Consider the following 19,315-nt stretch of genomic DNA (forward strand, 5'->3'; position numbering starts at 1 on the left):
ACGAAAATTCTGTGGTAGGGTAAGAAAAGTTCCCCTACCAAGGTTGTTGTGGAGGCCAAGATTGCCAGGGCATCGGAATATTCCACACCTGATTTTGAGTATAAGGAACTTGATAATGCAACTGAGACATACCTGTAGCACGTGGATTCCATGGTCTTTGAGGTTCCATTACATAAAGTGCATCGACAACTCCTTGATTTTCTAGATATGATTCTTTAATTTCAGGAAGTGAAGGGCATTGATAAGTGGAATGCTTAGCTTCACAAATTCGGCATACCTCTATACTATCTACAAGACATTCCCTCAAGGCATGCTTCTTCCTCCATTTCAAACAAAACATGGTCAGGGTTTTCTCTAGTTCCTCTTGTTTTTCCTGATTCTTCTTAGCCTACAAAACATATAATTGAGAAGATAATGTGCTAAGAATATCAGTTCTAAAATTTTCAAATAAATTACTTGTTTCAGCTCTAGTTACTCTAGCTCTAGCAACCCACTTGACAAGCATGTAAGAAGTATCTCTTATTCCTTCTCCAACTTTAGAATTTCCTCTTGAATATTGTTGACATATCTCACATACCTCATCATAGCCAAACTTTGATATGTCACCTCCTCCCATTAAGTTAAAAATCTCTAGAGATTCTAGTCTGATTTCTATGAGAAGTTATTTTAGTATCCTTTCTTAGTTGATTCATCTTGGATATCTATAGATTATAATAAAATCTCTCCACCAAGTTCTCAAGACTCCCCCCTTCCTTTTGAGTCATGCAAAAAATTTCTTCTTTGAGGTCCCTAGTCTTGCAATAATATTAATATTACTTCAAGAATACCTTTTTCATTTCATCCCAAGTTGTAATGGAGTTTGAAGCCAACCCCATAAACAACCTGAGAGCCGCACCCTTCAATGTTGCTGGAAACAACTTCAACTTCTAAGCATTGGAAGAATAATCATAGCTCCTGCATAACACATCAAACTCGAACAAAAAGGCATCAGGATCTTCACTAGGAACCCCATGAAAGTTAGGCAAGGCTGAGGGAGGAATATTCTTCATTTGAGTAGTTCCACCAACCTCCCTAATAATGAATTCGAATGTGACCAGTTCTTCTTCCTTCTCATCATATCCATCTGTGTTACTAGTCCCCTCTTCATGAGTCATTCTGGACCAAAAGGAAATGGGGCCTTTGTAAACTATAGATTGTGCGGAATTAATCGTTTGAAATTCTGGTTCTTGAATAGGATTGATGAGGATTTCCTTTTCAGGCTGACCACTGAGAAAATATGTTGTCTTCCTTGTGAGAGGAGATTCAAAATGGGAAGAAACAAAATATTTTCCTGCATAAGTTGCTACTGTAGAAGTAGGAATACGTTCTGGGCTCTTTTAAGGACCACAAATGTTAGGCCCCTATACTACTAGTGTAACTCCTTATTGTTATTAGTACAACCCACTTATTATATTGATGTACCCATGTAGTGCCCATATTGTTACTATTGTGCCCCATAGAAGCCCACTAATGTTATTATTGTGCCCTTACATTATTATTGTTATGTCGGCTTTGATTATGTTATGACCCCTTAGACTCCTATATATAGAAAGGAGGTCTTTTCATTTGTATCATCCAAGAATTGTTCATTTATGTAATGTAAAGGAGGTTTCCCCCTCGAAGAGTCTGAATTCTAAGGCGTTGATCTATCTTTTCTATCTTTTCTTGAGCTGGTTTCATAACATTTGGTATTAGAGCTTTGGATTCTAGGGTTTCGCTGCTCTAAACAGATCATCGTGGAATTTTTGCTATAACTTGTTTTCTACGATGTTTCAGAAGTTGCAAAAAAAACCCATTTGAGAAGAAATTGCGCTAAACCTCAAGTCCAAATTTCAGAGCTTTTCGTGCTATATTTGCGGAGATATGATCTGAGGAAGTTGGTCTTTTTGCAGACTCCTGAATTACATTCCAAACCGGTGACCTGGGGAAATATTCATAAATTTCTCTCTAGGGATCAAATTGAAATTTCGTAAGAAGGTATAGAAAGAGGACAGACTGTAGTTTCTTGTATAAATGTTTCAGATCCAAAGGTCGAAACAGTGACTCGTGGCACGTCGTAAAAGTTCGCTCTACTGAACTAGTCTATAATCAAGTCACTGTGAGAGATTTCGCATAACTCTTCCTTGGAGAATCCAATTTGGGTCAGACTTGTGGCATTGGAAAGAGGACACAGAGGGCTACTACGAGCTCCTAAAATCAAGAAAAAACAATATGAGGAAGCTTGATGGCAAGGATCCGGTAAATTGGATACTTCAGATGGAGCAATATTTTGAATGACATGGTGTACCAGTGTTACAAAAGGTATGTATTGCATCTTAATATTTAGAACCGGATCAATTTTTATGGTATAAAGGGCTTTGTTCTCGTAAAAAACTTGTTACGTGGTCAATTCTCATGGAGGAAATGATAGCACATTATGAGGATACAAAGAGCAACACCTTCTTTAGAGCAACACCACAACAATTGGAAAGAGTAAAAGGGCTTTGTGACATATTGGAAAGTAAAATTATGGCAACAAGGAAGTCTACCCCTCACAACTATAAAGATGGAAGTGTTGTTTCTCCTAGCCTTCCACAATCTACAAGGGTTATGCCACAACAATTGGAAGAAAAAAGAGAAAAAGGGCTTTGTTACAATTGTGATAGCAAATGCACAAAAGGTCATAAGTGTGCTAAGAAGAAATTATTTTACATAGAGTATGAAGAGGAGGAAGAAAATGATCAAGAAACATCAAAAGAAGAGAATATATGCCAGGACTCAACCCCAGAGAAAGAAGAAATGAATCAGACCATATCTTGTAAACTATTAGCAAGAATGACCACTCCTCAAACTCTCAAGATAGAAGGAAATATCAAGAAGAAAAAGGTGAAAGAAGTGAAAGATCACATCAAGAAAGAAGAAATGAATCCAACCATATCTTGTAATTCATTGGTCGGAATTACCACTCCTCAAACTATCAAGATAGAAGGACATATCAAGAAGAAAAATGTTCAAGAAGTGAAAGATCACATCGAGCGTCAAGAAATGAATCTGACCATATCTTGTAAAGGATTGGAAGAAATTACCACTCCTCAAACTCTAAAGGTAGAAGGACATATCAAGAAGAAAAAGGTTCAAGCAGTGAAAGATCCCATCGAGCATCAACAACAAGTTCTCTAACTTTTAAAGGATAACGCCACTTTGGTGCAAAATCAAATGAAACAACAGGTAGATCAACGTCATAGTGAAAAATGTTTTGATGTAGTTGATTGGGTATTTTTACTGCTACATCTAAAGAAAGCTATTTATGAGAAGGAAATGTTGGCAATACTACGTGCACTTAAAAAATGGCAACCTTACCGAATGGGAAGACTCTTCAAGGATGAGGATGCGGAAGCATCGTTTTGTGCTATTTCTATTATCCAACCAGATTGGATAAAAGAAGCAAGGGATGAATGGAAGAAGGACAAAGAAGTATGGCCACTCATTCAAAAGTTGCAAAAGATTCCAATGCAAACAATATTTCCAGAAATTGAAGAGGAAGGAAAAATCATATTGGAACCTGGAGTAGTCACAGAAACAAGAATCCAACAGCTACGAAATCGATCAATTTCAGAGTATCTCATCAAGTGGAAGAACTTACCTGCTGAATATTCCACATGGGAGGACAAGAATTTTATACGGAAGCATCAAGAACTACTCAAGCATTGAGGACAACGCTTTTTGAAGGAGAGGGGCATGTTAGGCCCCTATACTACTAGTGTAACCCCTTATTATTATTAGTACAACCCACTTATTATATTGATGTACCCATGTAGTGCCCATATTATTACTCTTGTGCCCCATAGAAGCCCACTATTGTTATTATTGTGCCCTTACATTATTATTGTTATGTCGGCTCTGATTATGTTATGATCCCTTAGACTCCTATATATAGAAAGGAGGTATTTTCATTTGTATCATCCAAGAATTGTTCATTTATGTAATGTAAAGGAGGTTGCCCCCTCGAAGAGGCTGAATTTTAAGGCGTTGATCTATCTTTTCTATCTTTTTCTTGAGCTAGTTTCATAACATTTGGTATCAGAGCTTTGAATTCTAGGGTTTCGCTGCTCCAAACAGGTCATCATGGCATTTTCGCTATAAATTTTTTTCTGCGATGTTTCAGAAGTTGCAAAAAAATCCATTTGAGAAGAAATCGCACTGAACCTCTGATCCGAATTTCAGAGCTGTTCGCACTATATTTGCGGAGATAAGATATGAGGAAGTTGGTCTTTTTGCACACTCCTGAATTACATTCCAAACAGGTGACCTGGGGAAATCGTCATAACTTTCTCTCTGAGCATCAGATTGAAATTTCGTAAGAAGGTACAGAAAGAGGATGGGCTGTAGTTTCTTTTAGATATTTTTTAGAGCCAAAGGTCAAAAAAGTGACACGTGGCATTTCATACAAGTTCGCTCTTCTGGAAAGGTTTATAATCAGGTCATCTTGGGAGATTGTCCATAACTCTTTCTTGGAGAATCCAATTTGGATCAGACTAGTGGCATTGTAAAGAGGACACAGAGGGCTACTACAGGTTACAATTTCAAAAGTTAAAGATCAGAAAGTACAGAGTTACAGTCGTTTCAAGATCAAGCTCCTAAAATCAAGAAAAAGCAAGATGAGGAAGTTTTATGGTAAGGAGCCAGTAAATTGGATACTTCAAATGGAGCAATATTTTGATCTACATGGTGTACCACTGTTACAAAAGGTATGTATTGCATATTCATATTTAGAACCGGATCAATTTTTATGGTATAAAGGGCTTTGTTCTCGTAAACAACTTGTTACGTGGTCAATTTTCACGAAGGAAATGATAGCACATTATGAGGATACAAAGAGCAACACCTTCTTTAGAGCGATACCACAACAATTGGAAAGAGTAAAAGGGCTTTGTGACATAGTGGAAAGCAAAATTATGGAAACCAGGAAGCATACCCCTCACAACTATAAATATGGAAGTTTTGTTTCTCCTAGCCTTCCACAACCTACAAGGGTTACACCACAACATTTGGAAGAAAAAAGAGAAAAAGGGCTTTGTTACAATTGTGATAGCAAATGCACTAAAGGTCATAAGTGTGTTGAGAAGAAATTATTTTACATAGAATATGAAGATGAGGAAGAAAAGGATCAAGAAACATCAAAAGAAGAAGATATACGCCAGGACCCCACCCCAGAGAAAGAAGAAATGAATCAGAGCATATCTTGTAAAGCATTGGCAAGAATTACCACTCCTCAAACTCTCAAGATAGAAGGACATATCAAGAAGAAAAAGGTGCATGAAGTGAAAGATCACATCGATAAAGAAGAAATGTATCCAATCATATCTTGTAATTCATTGGTTGAAATTACCACTCCTCAAACTATCAAGATAGAAGGACATATCAAGAAGAAAAATGTTCAAGAAGTGAAAGATCACATCGAGCATCAAGAAATGAATCCAACCATATCTTGTAAAGGATTGGAAGAAATTATCACTCCTCAAACTATAGAGATAGAAGGACATATCAAGAAGAAAAAGGTTCAAGCAGTGAAAGATCACATCGAGCATCAAAAACAAGTTCTCCAAATTTTAAAGGATAACGCCACTTCGGTGCAAAATCAAACGAAACAACAGGTAGATCAACATCGTAGTGAAAAATGTTTTGATGTAGGTGATTGGGTATTCCTACGGCTACAACCATATAAGCAAATGTCCCTCAAGCAAACTAAGAAGGATAATAAATTATCACCAAAGTATTATGGTCCGTATAAGGTGTTGGAAAAGATTGGTACTATGGCATACAAATTGGAGCTTCCTACAGCTTCTCGATTGCACCTAGTTTTCCATGTTTCATGTTTAAAGAAGGTTATAGGCGACAAGCTCCCAGTTCAAGCAATATTGCCAGAACTTGACGAGGAAGGAAAAATTATATTGGAACCGGAAGCAGTCACAGAAACAAGAACTCGACAGCTACGAAATCGATCAATTTCAGAGTATCTTATCAAGTGGAAGAACTTATCTGCTAAAGATTCCACATGGGAGGATGAGAATTTTATGCAGAAGTATCCAGAACTACTCAAGAGTTTAGGACAACATTTTTTTGAAGGAGAGGGGCATGTTAGGCCCCTATACTACTAGTGTAACCCCTTATTGTTATTAGTACAACCCACTTATTATATTGATGTACCCATGTAGTGGCCATATTGTTACTATTGTGCCCCATAGAAGCCCACTAATGTTATTATTGTGCCCTTACATTATTATTGTTATGTCGGCTCTGATTATGTTATGACCCCTTAGACTCCTATATACAGAAAGGAGGTCTTTTCATTTGTATCATCCAAGAATTGTTCATTTATGTAATGTAAAGGAGGTTTCCCCCTCGAAGAGGCTGAATTCTAAGGCGTTGATCTATCTTTTCTTGAGCTGGTTTCATAACAACAAACCTCCTGTCCAGACTCTTCTTCCCTTGTTGCCTTATATCTTGCAGACTTCTTTTTCCTTGCCAGTGTATTAGTAAATGAAGGGGTGCTCACACCACCACAAAAGACATTTGTAGATGTTGGACCCTATCATCTACTATGCAAAAAATTTCAAAGAAAATTACCTACCAAACAATCAAGGCACAGATTTGGTGAATTTATGACCTCCTCAGGTGCGTAGGCTTTGCCCTTCGTCTTACCACTTCGACTCCCCCAATCCTGAAAATTACAAACAATATGTGTGATACAAAAAAACTTCAGTATTATCCCTTAGAACCTCCCCGACAACGGTGCCAAAATATTGAGTGAAATTATAAACTTATAATTTGATTAACATAAATCATCAACCCAGGGCAGGTAAGCTTGTGCGATTTTGCGCAAAATATATGCAAGTTTCACACTGTGAGTGATGACTAATCTAACTATTCAATCATACCAAACTAATGCTTATTTCATGCATCAATCATTTAGTAGCAAAGGCTATGGAGTGGATTGAAACATCCCTCTACAGCTCTTAATATTGCTAATGTTGATTAGGAAAAGATACAAAAATCAAACTTACATCAAACTCAGAAATTCACTCAACATTATAAATCAAATCTTGATTAAATGAAATCCACACATTAACATGAAAATCATTGATTCAATCATTTTCTACTGATATATCTGAAAGAGTACATTAGCTGTAAGAACAAATTATTACTACATAACAGAAATAAAATGCATACCCACTAAACTATGGGAGTTGTCAGCAAAGGGGGCCCTCCCTTACTCACAACTCCTTCAAATTAGAAGATATTTCTCAATGAAATAGACAAAACATATAATATTGTATTAATCTGCAAAGATATCAGTCAAGTACAATCTAATATACAGAATCAGTTGAAACCAACCTAGCAACCCCCTACCATATAAACTAGAACAAAATTTATACAAATACAAAAGCCCATATGTGGCTTGAAGTAAGGAAATCTACTAATCTAAGCCATTGGCTAACAATCCTATTACAAAATATTAAATTTAGCTATGCTAATTCTAATCCATGACTAAAAGAATGGATTAGACGAAATTCGTTACATAGCTGTAGCTTTCCTTCATACGACCAACGAGAGAAGGTTTGCAAATTTGGGCGGTTTCATTGACGGATCTAAAATGGCCAATAGGAAAACATCCATATGTGATAGATTCCCCACAAAACCCATGTTCCTGTTTGAATTAAAAATTCGTGGAACATAGCTAACCACCGATTTTGCTGTAGGAAATCTAGGCGGTTGCAGGAAATCCACATCTGCAGGAATTTTGGAGCATCTGTAGGAAATAGGATCACACAAGTTGTTTGCAGGAAATGTGGGCTTGTTTCAAATCAAAACAAATCTGCACAAGAACTCTAGATTAGTTGGCATGATAATTAAATAAAGAACAACTAGCTTTAAGGAATGCTTAAGGTTAAGGTAAAAGACGGTTTTTCATGTTATTTTGCATACCTTCAGCATACGACACCCTTTTGGCAAAAACCTAGTTATTATAATCGAAATAGGCATAATAGGGGTTAAAGATAGTTCAAAATGGGAGAGTTAAAGTATGCAAAGGGTGTCAAAATTAGGCGAAACCAAGCCCCAACAATGACTTGTGGCATGCCATATAAGTTTACTCTACTAATTGAGTCCATAATCAAGTCATCATGGTATATTTGGCATAAATTTTCCTTGAAGAATCGAATCTATGTTTGACTTGTGGCATCCAAAAGAAGACAAGAGAGATACCTCATGCCATCATTTCAGACCTTGGGAGGCTGAAATCATAAAGATCCAAAATTTTCAAGGTCAACCAAATCAACAAGCTCAAAATCAAGCTCTTAAAAGGTGTGTATTTTAAAATTTGCATAAATTTGTTTGAAAAATTAGTTTGAAGTGATTCAAAGGGAATATAAAAGAATATATATCATTATTTGGTTCCAAAATTGCTTAAAAGCAAAAAAGGGTACACCCATTAAGCCCATAGAAAGCTCTATTACGGCATATGAAGAAGAAGAAGAAGAAATGCAAAATGATATATAAAAATTAAGGGAACAAGTGCAACAAATTTTGCTCTCAAAAAGAGAAAATAAAATGAATTGAAATAAATTGTGAATGTTATGGTTTAGAAGAAAAAGAAAAAGATACATAAAATCATAAATGGAAGGTTTGAAGAAAGTCTTGACAAAGTTGCTGCAAGAAATGCTTCCTGGTGGGGATAAGGTATTCCATGAAACTCATGATGAGAAAAAAAGGAATGTGAATCATGATTTTAGAGATTCTAAGTTTGGGTTGAAGACCAAACATATTCCAAAGATCGATATGAGAAATTTTGATGGCAAGGATCTAGTAACATGGATACTATAGATGGAGCAATTCTTTGATCTACATGATGTGCAACACACAAAAGTACACATTGCATATTTATATTTAGAATCTAATTAGTTTGTGTGGTGTCGATGGATATTTTCTTGTAAATCATTTGTCACTTGGACAATTTTTATAGAGGAATTTCTATCACATTATGAATATACAAAGGGAAATTCCTTATTTATCCAATTGATGAATCTCAAACAAAAGGGTTCATTTGCAGAGCACATTGATGACTTCCAAAGATTAAATATGAAGGTAACTGATATTCTAAAGGAGCATCTAACTATTGTATTCACAGGTACTTTAAAGAACAACATCCAACATGAGGTTTACCTTTGGGAAATTAATTCACTGGAGAAAGCATTCAGGGTGGCAAGAAAATTTGAAAGAAAAATTATGGAAAAAAGGAGGTATACCACTCACAACTATAAAGATGGGAGTGTTTTCACTCCTAGATTCCCATAACCTACAAGGTTGAAACCACAATAATTGGAAGAAAAAAGAGCAAAAGTGCTTTGTTATAGTTACGATAGAAAATACACCAAAGGTTCATAAGTGTGCTAAGAATCAATTATTTTACATAGATTGTGAAGAGGATGGAGAAAAGGAACAAGAAACATCAAAAGAGGAAGATATACACTAGGAATCAACTGTGGGGGTTCAAAAAGAAGAAATAAATATGACCACATCTTGTAATACATTGGCAGGAATTACCACTCCTAAAACTCTCAAGATAGAAGGATATATCAAGAAGAAAAATGTAATCATGATTATTGATTTGGGTAGTGCCCATAATTTTATTCATTATAAGATAGCCAAGGATTTGAATTTCTTTCTATATCCAGCACCAGAGTGTCAAGCGATGGTTGTAGACCAGGGAGCTATAAATTGCTCAGGGAAGTGCCATAATATCAATATAACCATGGGGGAATATGCATTGAATATCCCAATACTTTCCATTCCAATAAGTGGTGTTGATGTTGTATTACGAGTCCAATGGTTACAATCTTTGGGGACAATAACTTTCAATTTTAAAGAACTTTTCTTGAATTTTTTATGGGAAGGAAATGAAATTGAATTAAGGGGTATGGCAAGAAAATCTAGGAAGATAATATGCTCTAATGGCATGACAAATATTTTGAAGAAGGAAAAATACAGGGTAATTGCAAAATTATGTTCACTAGATGTTCAAACATCTATGCCATATATTTATCAATGTCTCCAAAGAGTCCTTGACAATCATTCTAAGGTATTTGACACTTCCAAAGATATCCCACTTATTTGTGACCATGATCATAAAATTCACTTGGTTTCAGGAAGTGTTCCTCCAAACATCAAATCTTACAGATATCCATATGCCCATAAGAGTGAAATTGAATGCATGGTTTCTAAAATGCCATAGGAAGGTATAATTCAACCTAGTAAAAGTTCTTTCTCTTCTTCAATAGTAGTGGCACCCGAGAAGTATGAATCATGGCATATGTGTCCAAATTATAAAGAGCTCAACAATATCACTATTAAAGATAAATTCGCCATCCATATCATGGGTGGATTGTTGGATGAACTACATGGAGTAATTTACTTCGCCAAGTTGGATCTTCATTCAGGATATCAACAAATTAGGATGAAGACAAAAGAAATTCCAGAAATGACATTTAGACCTCATGAAGGCCACTATGAACTTTTGGTCATGCCTTTTGGCCTTACGAATGCACATTCCACATTTCAAGGTTTTATGAATTCCACCTTCAAACCCTTCCTTAGAAAATTTTTGTTATTATTTTTTGATGATATACTAATATACAACAAGTCTTGGAAATATCATGTTCAACATGTTGGAAAGGTGTTCAAACTATTGGAGGGGAAACAATTATATGTGAAACCCTTCAAATGTTTCTTTGGGGTATAAGAAGTGGAATATTTGGGTCATATTGTATCTCATGAGGGTGTTAAGGTAGACCCTAACAAAATTAAAGCCATAAAGGAATGGAAAATCCCCACAAACTTAAGGAATATTTGAGTATTTATGAGGTTAGCAAGGTATTATCACAACTTTGTTAATAATTATGGGAAAAAAGCAACACCCTTAACAACATTACTGAAGAAAGGTGCATTTTATGGAGTTCAGGAGTAAGTAAGGCCTTTGAAGATGTTAAAGAGGAAATGTGTTGAGCTCTAGTCTTAACTACAACAAACTTCCAAAAAACTTTTACCATGGAATGTGATGCCACAAGATATGGCAATTGTGTTGTTTTAATGCAAGAAGGAAGACTCGTTTCCTTTGGAAAGTCATCTAATCAAGGGAAAGAATTTACACAAACCTATTTATGAGAATGAAATGTTGGCAAAACTCCATGCTATAAATAAATAGTTCCCTTACCTAATGGGAAGGCACTTCAAGGTAAAAATAGATCATTAAAATTGTAAATACTTCTTGAAACAAAGATTATCTTCAGAAGAGTGCAAAAATTGGTCACAAAGATGTTGGGTTATGACTTTGAAATCATCTACAAAAAAGGAAGAAAAATGTTGTTGCAGGTGCACTCTCAAGAAGGGATGAGGATGTGGAGGCATTTCTCTATGCCATTTCTATTATCCATCCTGATTGGATAATTGAAGTAAGGAATGAATGAAAGAATAATGAAGAGGTAAAGACACTCATTCAAAAGTTACAACAAGAATATCCTAGTGCATTTGATACATTTATTCAGAAAAATGATTCACTATGGTAAAAGGATCGCTTATATCCATGTAAGAACTTCCAACTCAAACAAAAGGTTCTTTTGGAATTTGACACCTCTCCTATAGGAGGGCACTCAAGATTTTTAAAAACTACGACAGGGTCAAGAAGGAATTTTTGTGGATAGTCTTAAAATGTATACTCAGAAGTTTATGGAAGAATGTTTGGTTTTCCGACAAAATAAAGTTGAGGCAATTAATACCCTAGGTATTTTACAACCATTAGCCGTTCCAAGTCAACATTGGGAGGAGGTATCAATGGTTTTTATCACATGCCTACCAAATTTTGAAGGAAAGAGTGTCATCATGATGGTAGTTGGTAGTTTTACCACGTGTGCACACTTTTGTGCACTATCTCATCCTTTCAAAGACTATATAGTCACTACTGAATTTGTGGAAATAGTTCAAAAGCTAGATTGAAACCCAAAGATTATTGTAAGTGACAAAGATCCCATTCTCACTGGAATGTTTTGGATAGAATTATTTTTTTCTCTTGGTACTCAATTAGCTCATTTTTAATCTTATCATCCTCAATCTGATGAGAAAACTAAGATAGTGAACAATTTTTTGAAAGGATATATTTGCTACTTTGTATCTGATAAACAAACACAATGGGTCAAGTGCTTACCTTTGGCAAAATGGTGGTATAACACTTCCTTCCATATCAAAGAAAAAATGACCCTATTTATTGCACATTATGGATATCATCCATTGTCCATCACATTGTCTTTAAGAGACAATTCTAAGGTTCAAGCAGTGGAATCTCACATTCAACATCAACAACAAGTTTTCCAACTCTTAAAGGATAACCTGACCCTGGCACAAAATTGATTGAAACAATAGGAAAATCAACATCACATCGAAAGAAGCTTTTACATGGGTGATTAGGTATTTTTACAATTACAACCATACAAAAAAAGTTCCCTCAAGCAATATATGAAGGATAATAAATTATCACCTAAGTAATATGGCCCTTACAAGGTGTTGCAAAAGATTATTATTGTGGCATACAAATTGGAGCTTCCTACATCATCGCGAGTACACCCAGTATTCCATGTTTCATGCTTAAAGAAGGTTATTTCTCTTGGTTCAAATGGGATTTGAAACTTATTTTTTACAAAAAAAAGTTCTGAAAAGAGTTGAAAGTAAAGAGTTAACATATCAGTTTCATATTTGAATGAAAAAATTGAAGATGAGTCAACACCCAATTTTAACAATGGATAGATACCATGCACATGATGAGTTTATAGCCGATGAGAAGAGATTTCTTAAATATGCATTTCTGTTTAATGAATTTTGTGGTGGGAAGATGAGAACAAGAAGTGTGACTTTTCAACATATGCTAAAATATGGGCATAGCGATATAAGCCCTTTCTCTCAAATTTTTTATCCAGATAGGATAAAATTGCATAACATGAGAGATGTAGAGGCACCAAACATAGATGAAGAGGAAAAAAACACAAATGAAAAGGTAGGAACCTTTGATGAAGGGATTGAAGTTGATAGAATGTTGAATGATGGTTTCAAGGATGAATGGCAGAAGTTGATGGAAGATGCTTCAAAACTTGTGTATGGTACTTCCAATTCAAGTCATTTAACAATGATCCCATTTATTCTTAACTTGAAAGTGGTGCATGGTTGGAAAAATTAGAGTTTTGACGAGTTATTGGCATTTTTACAACAATTGTTACCACGTGAATCCAGATTGACAACAAAAATAAGCACATGTAAAATGAAAATCACTTTAAAGCTAGGCTTAGGGTATAAAAACATGCACACTTGTGTGAATGGTTGTGTATTATTTCGAAAAAATCTTGTAAGTGAGACTGAATGTTTGAAATGTAAAGAAGGGAGGTATAGACTAGGGTTGAAATCAAATTCAGCTCCTAGAAGGGTTCTTTGCCACTTTCCACTAGTCCCATGGTTGCTTCGAATATGTATATGTCGAGACATTTATGAGCTCATGCAATGGCATGCGCAAAATAAGAGAACCGACGGAAAGAAACAATTTGTGGCTGATTCTAAGACATGGAAGGAATTTGAAAATAGATCAGCTTCTTTTTCCCAAGGTCCTCACAATATAAGGATAGGTTTAGCTCTAGATCTGGGGAACCCTTTCTCAGATTAGATCACTAAATGGTCAAATTGTCTAGTGTTTTTGATAAATTATAACTTGCCTCCATAGTTAGAAACTAACCATTTTTCTTGATGTTGTCATTGATTATACCAAGGAAAGAAGTGTGACTTCTCATACAATTGATATTTATTTAGAGCCATTATTTGATGAGCTAGTAGAATTATGGAAAGGAGTTGAAGAAATTCAAACTTTAAGGGGATGATAATTCAATTCAATTCACTTTAAGAGATTATTTATTGTTTAGAATACATGATCTTCCTGCATATGGCACTTTGACTGGTCTTAATGTTCATGGATACCATGGATGTATGGCTTGCATCTTTAAGGGTTTTGTGAAGCACTCAAGTAGTTTGCATAAGTGTATTTATTGTGAACCTCATGCTTACCTCAAAATGGAGCATCCATATCATCGAAAAAAGTCACGTTTCAATCGTTAGGAAGAGAATCGTGAAGCACCACTACCAATAATAGGTGATTACATTATTGAGAATGGAGAAAAAAAATGCAATTATTGAAAATGGTGGCATTTGTGGTAGTAAAAAAATCCAATTAATGATAGTGGCGTATGGTTGTGCATATTCTTTAAGTTGCCATAATTTAAACATATAACCATTAGGCATACTGTTGACTTTATGCATACTAAGAAAAAAATAGTTTTTCTATAAAGAAACTCTTTTTGGTGCATATGATATAGTGTCATCATGCCTATACCTTCAAGAATTAAAGATTCATCGAAATCTTTGGGTTGAAAAATATGGTGATGGAAAATAGAGAAAACCTATTAGTCCTTATGTGTGGACAAAGGATCGATGTGCACAATTCTTAAAGTTGATGTTTTAGACTTGATTTTCTACTGGATATGTAAGTGGTAATATTAGAAGCCAAACTGGCAATAATAGCTTAAGAAGCTTGAAGGCGTATGAATATCATGTCATAATTGAGGATATTTTACCTGTTGTAGTCATATCAAGTTTGGAAATGGGGCTAAGATTGACAATTATAAGATTGGGCTTCATATTAAATAGAATGAGTTTGCATGTGTTAGATCCTTGAAACATTGATAATTTGAGGGGAGAGGTTTGCTTATTGGAACGAGAATTTACACCAACTATATTAAATATTTCTATGCATCTTATTGTACATCTAGAACATGAACTAGAGCATTGTGGCCCAATAAGAATGATATGGATGTATCCTATAGAATGATACATGAAGGTTTTGAAAACGATTGTTCGTAATAAGGCAAAACTAAAAGGTAGCATGTGTGAGGGATATTCAATGCAAGAGGCCATATGATTTTGCACAAAATAAATGAAGGAATTTAGAAATGTCAATCAGTGTGCGTGGGATGATGACAAAGTTAGAGAGTTGCAGGTGAAGTATTAGAAGGAAATGGACGTCGCTTCAAAACACATCCTCATTTGATAAGTGGCGCAACTAAAATATTATTTACGTGATAATTTATTTATTTATTTTCATTTAATATCTATATTGTTATCACCCTTATTATTCCTACTCTATGTAGAAAATACGAAGAAGAGATTCAAACAGGGATGCATCCATATCGAAAGTGTACAGTTCAATATTTGAATATTGGAGATCGTTCTTTTCCAAAATTTGATGATTGGATTGTTGATGCAATTAATGATGCACAACAAGAGGCTAAAGACATAACGATTGAGGAAATTGAGCTTTCACTACCTCCAAGTATATCAACTTCTTATTTCAGTGGGATGTGGGTCTCTGGTAGTAATTTAAGAGTGGAAGAAAGTGACAAAGGGAAGGTAATTTGTGACTGTATTGTTAGTGTTGAATTTCATCACGACACTGAAAACAACTTTTATGTTGGATTCATACAAGAAATTATTCAAGTTGATTATGGTGAAACTAGTCCTATATTATTAAAATTTAAATGGATCCAACCATCTGCAATACAACATGATGAGTATGGATTTGTATGTGAAAATACACATCAAATTTTATTGAAGACCAATAAGCCATATGTTTCCCCTCTTCAAATTAAATAGTCATTTTTAATTGATGATGTAACAAACTCAGGATGGTCATATTTCATTCAAATAGAGCTTCGTTTAAAAGGGAAATTCATGGAATATATTGATATAATGGTTGATGGGAAATGTAATGGTTTACAGAAAACATTGGAGGAAGAAGCTAAAGATGGCGATAAAGTATTTGAAGACAAAACTTTGATTCTCAATGAAGAGATCAAGATAGAAAATGCAATGCATGGTCAGGACAATATACTGTATGAGGACAATGAAGAAAACCAAGCAGATGCATACAAAAGTGATCAAGATTGTGATATTTATGGCCATGCAAATGATCATGATGATGATTTATCACCTTAACTTTATGGCATAAAATTTCGCTATGCAAATGGATTTTATAGCTTTGGCCATGGGATTAGCCAAATTGTTGTGATAAACTCTGTGCCAAATTTATCCTTCATTTTTCACTTTGTGTGAAGTTTGTCTCATTCCACTAACTCTATTGTAGCATGAAGTAATTCAATTTATCTTAATGAGGGTTACTAGATCCATCAATGAAATTTTCTGCATGAAGTTATGCTAACTTTAATTTATTTTGTAACTTCTATTGTTGGTTTTCTTTTCCTCAAGAAAAAATTGTATTTTGTTATTTTAAGGGTTGAATTATGAAAGTCAACTTGTAAAACTAGAAACTTCTAATTTTATTTTAGTTGTTAAATTGTGGAATTCTTATCTTTTTATTGAGGCATATTTGATTTTCAGCTTGCAAACCTCAAAGCTCAAAGTAAGTTTCTGTTTACTAGGAGCTCAAAGTCTTAATATGGTTCGAGAGATTTACGCCTAAGCTGTACATTATTAACACTAGCACACATATAATAGATTCAATAATGTTATAATGGCTGGGACAACCAATCTGCATTGCCAATTACTAGATGCTTTGTTTCTATTATGTGATAAATTTAATGCAAATTTAAAAAAAAATTATGTATTTAAAAAAAACCTGTGCATGATTTTAACATTTTCCTATATTTCATCAATTGTCCATGCTCTAACTAAGGTGTTGGTACTAATTGAAGTGTTCCTTCTACCATCATATTAGCAACATATTTCAAAGGAAATAACTTGAACAAGAATCAACATAATATGCTTTGGTTCATGTCTTATTTTTCTTTCTATTTCAACTACCATAGATTAAGAGTTTTGTTTTCCTTTCTTATGAGGGATTGCAATCCAAGTTGGGGTTAAAATTTAATTTATAAATATTCAAAATAAAGGTTATTTTAAGTGGAAATATTAACTAACATAGTTTAAGAGGGTTCACCATAGATTTGAGGTGCTAAAATTACCTCAGTTCATTGGAACATGTCTCGACTGATGTTATGATAGTAGCATTGTGTTGAAGAAAGGATTTTGATGATATAACAAGAACAACTCCCATTTTGCAACTAGAGGATTCGTTCTAGCATTAAACTAGTCACATCAACCAATCATGCACATAACACAAGATGAGTACCATGGAGAGAATGTTTGTTGGTTAGTTTTTGAAGTTACCATGATGTTGATTCATTATCATTATTAGTTTTTGAAGTTATCAATTTAAGGTTAATTCATTCTCATTAATCATAATACATGATCGTAGAAAACCCTTTTTTTTTCATAGTCTTTTTTTGTCCATGCACTAATATTTTTTTTAATGTGAAATGTAGGACATAAAGGCTATGAAGAAGAAGGGGTTGAAACGAAAAAATGATCTCAGCAATGATGCAAATATGATAGAATATGAACGTGTGTATAATGAACACATTGAAAAGAATGAAGAATAATTGTCATCTCTTGGTTTTGTGAATAAGTAAGTAGTTACTCCTAGTCACTTTTAGTTTCTATGTGTATTTAATGAAAGTTTCATATAATCTATTTGATGAAGTAGGCCATATATGATTTTTATTATAATTTGATAATTTTTTTTCTTTATAGGGAAAAGTTGGATTCCACAGAAAATGAGAAGAAACAAAAGGCAAGAAAAAACATACCGTTTCCAACTCGTAGAAGCCAATGCCTTGATAGTTCAATACATGGAGATGAAGTTGACAATACTAATGATCAAATTCATAATATATCAAATGATCATGTCCAAGGTGTTTGTGAAAAAATGACATATTATGGAGAAGCATACTTACAAGAACTTTATTTAAAGTTAAAGCAAAGATTTGAAGGCACATCTGGGGATATTTGTGTGCTACCTAGTGCCACACTTATTTTGGACAAGGAGAAACTAGTTCAACCTTCTGCCATAGAAAACACACCAATTACATCTACTCGAAGCAAGTTTCTAGGAACTACTTCACATTCTTTATCCACAAGTACGAGTGGTTTTTCATTACCCAATCTTGGCCTTTTATATGTATCATCTTTAGTTAAAAGATGAAGAATTATTCAAGGCCTATATAGGTCCACAGAAAGGGAAGCCAAAGAAAGAAACTCAGAAGGGAAGAAGGCTTACTTGATTAAGGTAAAAGATGGTGATCCTACTGGGCCAAATGTGTCGAGGTGGGCCATAGAGTTGGGCACAAGAATAAGGTTTCATTTGGATGTTACCAAATCCAACTTTGCAGAACAAGATCCAAGAAATGTTCATCAAGTGATCTAACAAATGGATTTTTTTTTAATACTATTGGTGGAAGAATTTACATTAAATATTACAAGTACAAATGAAAATTTTGATGAATAAATTCACGCATAAATGTAGAAAATTAACCTTGGATGGAAAAGACAGGGAGAGCAACTTGACCCTAAAATAGTGGGAACATTTGAAGGAAAGTATGAGAATTGAAGAGTATTTGGCAAAGAGTACAATAGAGAAGAAAGTAAGAGAGCTTGTGAAGGCTCGATGTTTTTTTCGGTCGGGGCAGGTTGCGATCCAAACAACACATATTTGTACGTATAAAGTTTCTTTGTTGAATATTGTACATTGTCTTATGTATTTTGATTTTTATGAATATTCAACTAATTGTGTGTTGACAATGATTTAAAGGAACTAATAGAGAACCAATGGTGAGTGAAATGGCTCAATATATGGAAACATTAGAAAATTCTAAACATAATTATATATCAAAAAATCCAATATAAAATTCTTTGCCATCTATTGAAGTCAAGAGTAGACAAAGAGGAGTTGCATCTACTGGTGAACACCATAGTGAGGATTATAATCATGCAATGAAATATATAACTGGTTTGGCAAAGACAATGTCAACCATAGTCTCCTCCATTTAACCTCTTGTTACAACATGGAAAATGAAGGAATTTAACACCGATTTAGATGAGGTAAGCTAATTATCATTCCCTTGCAACCAATTCTTCACTTGAATTTGTAATATGTTTATGTTTTGGTTCCATTTCCCTTCACTCATGAAGCCTTCTTTCATTGACAATGTCTATTAGTTACAAGAAGAAAATGTAAGTTTGGGTGGCGCAAGAATGCTAAATGACCCAAAAAAGGGCCATGCACATGTGAAGGTATGTATTA

The 19,315-nt window shown here is 34.5% G+C and overlaps 1 pseudogene; it reads left to right on the forward strand.

Moving 5' to 3' along the window:
* Positions 1 to 19,315, forward strand: part of LOC149197078 (putative flavin-containing monooxygenase 1) — a 73,058-nt pseudogene that overhangs the window by 16,817 nt on the left and 36,926 nt on the right.

The sequence above is a fragment of the Pinus tabuliformis genome, chromosome 2_2, assembly GCF_031772625.1.
Source record: "Pinus tabuliformis cultivar Carrire ecotype Pingquan chromosome 2_2, CPIR1, whole genome shotgun sequence".
Taxonomy (NCBI): domain Eukaryota; kingdom Viridiplantae; phylum Streptophyta; class Pinopsida; order Pinales; family Pinaceae; genus Pinus; species Pinus tabuliformis.